At 40.5% G+C, this 8076-nt stretch overlaps 1 pseudogene; it reads left to right on the top strand.

The window, feature by feature from the left end:
* Nucleotides 1-3972: 3972 nt before the first annotated feature.
* The window catches only part of LOC134323472 (NLR family CARD domain-containing protein 3-like), a 43648-nt pseudogene continuing 39544 nt past the window's right edge, over nucleotides 3973-8076 (top strand).

The following is an 8076-nucleotide window of genomic DNA, read 5'->3' as shown; positions in this document are numbered from 1 at the left end:
CTCTATAATACAGAAAGAAAAATACAGCTGTTCAGGACATTTTTTAGAGTGATTATGTGCAGAGCTCACATGGTTCATTTCCCTTGTCAACATGTAAAGTATTTACACATGCGATTTATTTCTTTGCTCATCGGAGCAATGCACTAATTTGGAACAAACGTGAATCACGTGTGAATAAAAGTGCGAAAAAAGCATATTTACCAGTGTTAAAGATTAAATGAAAGAAAGGTTTAATTTTATTTCTTGCGGTTTAATGAAACAGGATGGGGAAATCCAATAGAAATTGTAAATTTTATTTGTGTGATAGATGGATAGCACTATTAATCCCAAAGGAAAGTGTTGGAAATATATATAATTGTTTGTAGTTATTTTTTTATTATTTTAATTTTTATTATAGTGAGTTAATAACTTTAGTGGTAAGATAGATGAAAACTATTAATATCAATCATCTAACATTTGAGTAGGGGGTGATATGTGTGGCGCGATGTGCTTGTAGTGGGCTGGTGAAGAAAAAAGTCCAGGGCTGAATTTTGTTCCCAGTCCAGCCCTACCTACTACTACTGAATACTGTACACAATCATACACAACCCTACTCTCCTGACTCCAACCACCATCCTCTACATCAGGTTTCACATCTGGATAATGTCAAGATAAGTTTTTAAACCAAGCAAAACACACAACGTCTTGTACATGGTAAACGAGTCGAGTTTTGAAGTGTTGTAGATGATCTAACCAGTTTATGTGTTTCTCATGAAGATGAACTTTGGGCTCCACCTTCAGGAGGTAAGATTGAATTACATGGTCCAAACTGCGATGGTTTATTCTCACCAACCTTTAAACCAAAATCACCCGAAAGAACTCCAGATTATTTTCATCAAAGTAATAATAATAATAATAACCACAAATGTTCACAAAGCTTCTGTAAATGACTTTTTATTTCAGTTTTCAGTTCGATTTATTCTTGTGTTCTGATCACAATGTTGAGAAATTTTGAAGGATCCAGATTTAACAATAAATAATCTCTCTTATATCCAGCATTGATTTGGTATCAGAGCTTATTCTCTAGTAAAGTTTGATTATTTACATGCATACATAAGTAAACGAGACTTTTTCTGGACCATGAACCAGACCTGAGCTTTTATGGTGCTTGATAGCAACATGAGGACGGTGAGAACTTTCATAACGTCCAGCTTACTTACCTTTTCAGGTGGGGTCATGTGAGAATTCATCATGGTGATGGTTCGATTGGTCTGGTCGACAAGTCTAGACAACATGAGGCTTGAGAGTCTGTGGGAGGGACAGACGGGATCAGTGGAGTGTTGTCAGGATGAGATAAGGTAACAGGTAACAGTCCAAGAGTAACAGTTCACTTCTGCTCCATTTACAGTGAAGGTTCCAGTACAGATGTTTTTCATCATTACACGAAGTCATCCTAACCTAATTGCGTTGTGTTTTGTTTTATGGAGTATTAAATGTTAAATTGTGAACTATTTACCAGAGTATAACCGGATTTACAGACTTGAAGTACATGACCTGGAGGAGATCTGTGTGAGAGCTGGATCCTCTCTGCTGCTGCTGCTGGTGGTAAAGGTGAGCAGTTTAACGTGTCGGATTATAATATAATTCTAACATAATTCTAAAAGAATTTTAATCTTTTCAGCTGTAGCGTTTTATTCAGTTTTTTTCAGATGACAGTGGACAATAAAAACTTTATCAGGTGTGAAACAACATGAATCTCAGCACCACTGCTGCTTATTTCTACAAAAAATAAAATAAAAACAAGTTTGACTTTAATCTGCTTGTGTTTAAAAAAAAAATTCAAGTATTATGTATTTTATTATAGAATTATTTTTTTAAATTAATATCTGTTATTCGTATGAAACGCTGCAGGTTACTGCTATTTACTTAAATTTCCAATAATGACTCACACAGACTGTAATTATTAAACTCATTTAACTGGTTTTAATTTGTTTAAGCAAAGTTCCACTTCAGTACCAACATAACAAATGGATTCTGTGTCAGTTTCTGGATCTTAAATGGATCTGACCCGTTATCTGTTATTCCAGCCCATCAAACTGATCAGATTACAGTTTTACAGCTTTACATTAAATCTGGGATTAAATAAGAAGCTATGAACAGGAAGCTATAAAAGTCACTTTACAATAAACTTTTTATGAGACTGAACATTCTGTAACAAACACTCTATAACTACAATTCAAATAAAACACACAGATTACGAAATGTTCTACACAAGAGCAGGTTCAAAGACAATCACTGGATGATGTAAGAATAAAAAATACATTAGTAGTTTGTTATTTGAGCTTGGGAATAGTACTGAGAGATAGCGACAAATCTAGCGACTTTTTCTGGTGTTATTGGAGACTTTTGGAGACTTGGACGTGAAAACACATCGTTCTGCTGTTACTAACCCTAACCCTCAACGAGCAGCAGGTGATGCCGTGAGAACCTCGCCCGTCCCAAAGTTTCTTTAGTGTGACACTAAAATAAATCATTGCATTTGACTCACACATGTGGGCATGATCGGAAACCTAGTGAGCTGCCTTGCTGTCTTACTGCCTACACAACAAGTGCCTACTGCCTACTTCTAACAAGTCAATGACTTATAAGTCAGGTTATTGGAACACCCTGCTTAGACAGAGATTCCACCAGTTTTCACTGACTAAGGTAACACAGTTAGCCTCATGCCATTGAAACCAATGGGATAGGGTGGCACAATGTGCCATACCTGTCAAGTTTTGGATTTCAAAATAAGGGAAATTTTCCGCCGTGCGCTTCGAGCCGTCCCACCAGCCCAACTGAGGTTCAGTATCCCTTACATTTTAAGACAGGTTTACAAGAAATCTAAAATAACCACCTGTGAACCACGTACAAACTACAATTAGATGATCAGAATCTGATAGGCCTGCCTTTGTTGACACTGAAATGCTGTGGACATTCCTACATATGTAATTCTTATAATACAGCCTAAATGAAAACACAAAAGGAAATTGAAGCACATTTATTTATTTCAGCATATATACACATTGCTTGTCTTAAAGTGAAACACATTTTATTTTCTTCTCCTCTTTAGAAAGGTAAATTCGATGTCCCATTTCTCTAGATATTTACATGCAGTCTTTACTCTTTTGGCAGGAATGCCCTCTCTCTCCTTGCATCCATCCATCTCTCCCTGTTCCAGGTTTGTTCCCGCTGTCCACACTAACCTCGCGAGAACTGCCACTTGCAGCAGCCTGGGTGGCAGTTCTCGCGAGGTTAGTGACATTTCAGTTTGGAGAGGCACAGGAATGTTTTTTAAAATTATAATATAATACGGGAAATTTACGGGAAAATACTAATACGGGAGGACGGCGGGAAAGAGGGGTAAAATACGGTAGTTTCCCGGCCAAAACGGGAGACTTGACAGGTATGCAATGTGCTAGCATGTCAACTAACATCTCCCTCAGTGTACAGAAAACGGTTACATTCGCTGACAAGCCTGAATGTGCAAATAAAAACACTTGTACGTATAAACGGATTAAAAATCAATGATATTTATTTACGTTCCCACTGGTTTAATCTGCCATGCACACTGACCTTATTCTGATGATTTGCTCTGAATGGTATCAGTCAGGTTTATGTATCTGGACAGGAGCTGCTGATGCTCAAGCAGTATTTCAGGTGTTCATCAGTAAGGATGGACCCATATTTACACTTCATTATTTTCATGTGAGAAATGGCTGATTCACACATGTAGGTTGATCCGAAACAGCTGTCAAATTTGTGGAAGTTTCAAATCGTCCAACAGAGGCCCTAGACTTCATATAAATGTCAGATTGCTGGATTAAAATTTCTCCTATATAGATTAGCTCTGCTTTATGCGGGATGAGGTGTAGTCATGGTAACAAACCGCAAATTAAACAAACAGTGACCACATTTCATATCAGTCCCGCTGAGCTGTTTGGATGAGGAACGATGTACCAGCGTGTACTGAGCGATAGATGTATTGGGCTCCCCGATCTAGACTCTCTCTGAGACTCTCACCTGAAAACACGGTGTGTTTATCGTCCACCGTAAAAAGAAATCCGACGTTAGAACATTGGTTCCACGCTTAATTTCAGTCAGACGCGCTCCCCCTGTCATGCTTCTGCGCCCCCCAAAGGGGGCACGCCCCACACTTTGGGAACCGCTGCGTTAAACTGTTTTTCTGTGAGAAAAGTTGTGCCGCACTGAATGCTGGGATTGCCTTCACTGCTAAGGCAGCATCAGATGCTCCCTCGTTCTTGAGTCAAAATAGCGTTAACATTTTAAGATACCTTACTAGTGAGCATGTTAAGGCATCTAGGATTTCCACCAGCCTCCTTCTCGGGAGCGTACGTAGGTAAAATGTGTCTCTGTAGAGAGCGCACTAGGTTTTCAAACACACCCACAGTCTCAGTCACGTAATCACCTCATCTCACCCACACCCACATCATCTCACAGTCCAAGGGAGTGGGAATCAAACTGTCTGTCTCTCCCAAGACGTTATTCCTCTCTTCTTCAGTGTCAATTACATGCAAATGGACTCTTATGCAAATTAGGCAATGACATCAATTGCCAGTTGGCAACACTGCAGGGGTAGTGGGTGATTTACTGCTGCACCCATAGTGCTAATAGTGCTTTAAATATTATATGCAAATAAATTATTATATGTAGATACGCAGACGCTGTGGCTCATTTATACTCACTGCACTGTTTCAGATTCTATTTATGTTTAGAATTTCATTATATTAAACATTTAAAAGTAAAAAATTAAAGCACACACATGTTCTAAATGTGTTATTCTAAGTGGGAAATAAAAATAAATCACTGGTATAAAAGGAAGTGAAGCGATACAATCATGTCATGTACTGTGTGTTTGAGTGATCTTCATATGCAGCAGGTTTTAATGTATTTTAATCAAATTTGTTCTAAAATTGCAGTTTATAAAGAGAATAAACTTGTATATCACAAACACTGTATAATAAAATGTTTCTGTTTGTAGATACATTACAGATTAAATAAAATTTGGGTTTACTGATGTAAAAATTAATTTTTTTTGTATTTTATTTAAATTTAAATTCATGTTTTACCACTGGTACTTTATTCTGGTGAGGGTCACTGTGGGTCCGGCTGGGTGTGACACAGTAACACACCGCTGACCAAAAACCAAATCACACGACGATTTTTATGAATAAAATAAATGTAATGAGCTCAACCATCTCAGTGTTCTCCTGTTTCTTTCCCGTCAGGACAAAGTCTGTGTTGTTTACTGGGTGACTGAAGGTTTTGGTTTTTCTGAAACAGTGTCATCAGAGGAGTGTGAGAAGATCCGGATCTCTAAAATGAGTCTCCAGGAGGAGCAGAGTGATATTCAGAGGTGAGAATTTGAACTGCTGACCTTCATTTATTGTATATTTTAAAATGTCCAAAAATTACACGAATATTCATTTGTGTTTAATAACCATCAGATCCAGAGTTACAGCTCCACACGTCTCTGTGTTTAGCTGGATTGTTTCTCACTGTGTGGTGGTTTAACAGTGTTACAGCTCGGGGTTCTGAGCTTCTCCAGGAGCAAAGTTATTTTTCCCTTTTTCTCCCCCTTTAGCGCAGTCAATTGTCCAATTTGCATGGTGCTTCCTCTCTGTCTATGCTGAACCCCGCCCTGACCGAGGAGATCAAAGCTAACCCATATCCCCTCCGAAACATGGGCAGCAGCCGGATGCATTTTTGCCACCCACACATTGATGAGTGCGGCGCCACCTAGTGTTGCATGCGGAGAGACACACCCTAAGGGCGCTCTTCCTCATCTCTGTGCAGGCGCCTCTAATCAGCCGACAGAGGTCGTAATCGCATTCTGACAGAGAGAGACCCACATCCGGTTCTTTGTCCCGCCCCCCGACTGAGCAACCGGCCAATCGTTGCTCATACAGCCACTCAGCCTCGAACCGGTAAGGCAGAGCTGGATTTGATACCATGTACTCAGAATCCAGCTCTGGTTGCAGCGAGTCTTCTTACCGCTGCGCCACCTGAGCGGCCCTTCCATTCTCTCAGTTGTTACTGGTTATAAGTGCTCTGTACTGCTGAAGTTCTCACTACTGTTACTCACAAACATCTAACCAGGTTACAGAATGTGAGAAGCTGGTTTGATGAGGCCCACGAGGCTCTGAAAGAATGTTTTGACATAACAGACTGTGAGGTTCTTCAAGAACCACATAGTAAAGACGTCACCAGCCTCACTAACTGCATCTTAAACTTTATACTGTATTTAACTCTGTGGTATCTAGTGAGGGTGAAGACAGGCCCCACTCTCCAGCATCCAGTGGTGTATCCATGAAGAGTGACCGGTCAATACCCGAACCTCTCACCTTTAAAGATGGAACAGCATCACAGAGAAGGTACTGATTTATCTTCTCATGATCTTCACCAAGTTCAGAAACATGAACTGAATTTATTCACCATCCACACCATGTTCTACCATCCACACCATGTTCTACCATCCTCACCATGTTCTACCATCCTCACCATGTTCCACCATCCACACCATGTTCTACCATCCACACCATGTTTTACCATCCACACCATGTTCTACCATCCTCACCATGTTCTACCATCCACACCATGTTCTACCATCCACACCATGTTCTACCATCCACACCATGTTTTACCATCCACACCATGTTCTACCATCCTCACCATGTTCCACCATCCACACCATGTTCTACCATCCACACCATGTTCTACCATCCACACCATGTTCCATCATCCACATCATGTTCTACCATCCTCACCATGTTTTACCATCCACACCATGTTCCATCATCCACATCATGTTCTACCGACCACACCATATTCTACTAACCACACCATGTTCTACCATCCTCACCATGTTCTACCATCTACTCCATGTTCTACCATCCACCACATGTACATGGTGTGGATGGTAGAACATGGTGAGGATGGTAGAACATGGTGAGCATGGTAGAACATAGTGAGGATGGTAGAACATGGTGTGAATGGTAGAACATGGTGTGGATGGTAGAACATAGTGAGGATGGTAGAACATGATGTGAATGGTAGAACATGGTGTGGATGGTAGAACATGGTGTGGTTGGTAGAACATGGTGTGGTTGGTAGAACATGGTAGAACATGGTGAGAATGGTAGAACATGGTGAGGATGGTAGAACATGGTGTGGATGGTAGAACATGGTGAGGATGGTAGAACATGGTGAGGATGGCAAAACATGGTGAGGATGGTAGAACATGGTGAGGATGGTAGAACATGGTGTGGTTGGTAGAACATGGTGTGGATGGCAAAACATGGTGAGGATGGTAGAACATATGTTTTCTAACATATCTTCTCTCTGTGGTATTTAGTGAGGGTGAACACAGACCCCCCTCTCCATCACCCTCTGGTGTATCCATGAAGAGTAATGGGTCAATGAAACCACCTGATATCACCTTTAAAGATGGAGAAACATCACAGAGAAGGTACTGATTTATCTTCTCACGATCTTCACCAAGTTCAGAAACCAAAACTGATTTTATTAGCAGTGATGCAACTTTAGTTTTATACTGAATTTATACACCAACCTCACCATGTTCTACCATCCACACCATGTTCTACCATCCACACCATGTTCTACCATCCACACCATGTTCTACCATCCTCACCATGTTCTACCATCCTCACCATGTTCTACCATCCACATCATGTTCTACCATCCACACCATCTTCTACCATCCTCACCATGTTCTACCATCCTCACCATGTTCTACCATCCACACCATGTTCTACCATCCACACCATGTTCTACCATTCTCACCATGTTCTACCATTCTCACCATGTTCTACCATCCTCACCATGTTCTACCATCTAAACCATGTTCTACCATCCTCACCATGTTCTACCATATACACCATGTTCTACCATCCTCACCATGTTCTACCATCTACACCATGTTCTACCATCCTCACCATGTTCTACCATCTACACCATGTTCTACCATCCTCACCATGTTCTACCATCCTCACCATGTTCTACCATATACACCATGTT

Source organism: Trichomycterus rosablanca, chromosome 11, assembly GCF_030014385.1.
Source record: "Trichomycterus rosablanca isolate fTriRos1 chromosome 11, fTriRos1.hap1, whole genome shotgun sequence".
NCBI lineage: Eukaryota > Metazoa > Chordata > Actinopteri > Siluriformes > Trichomycteridae > Trichomycterus > Trichomycterus rosablanca.
This window is presented reverse-complemented; position numbering and strand designations above follow the sequence as displayed.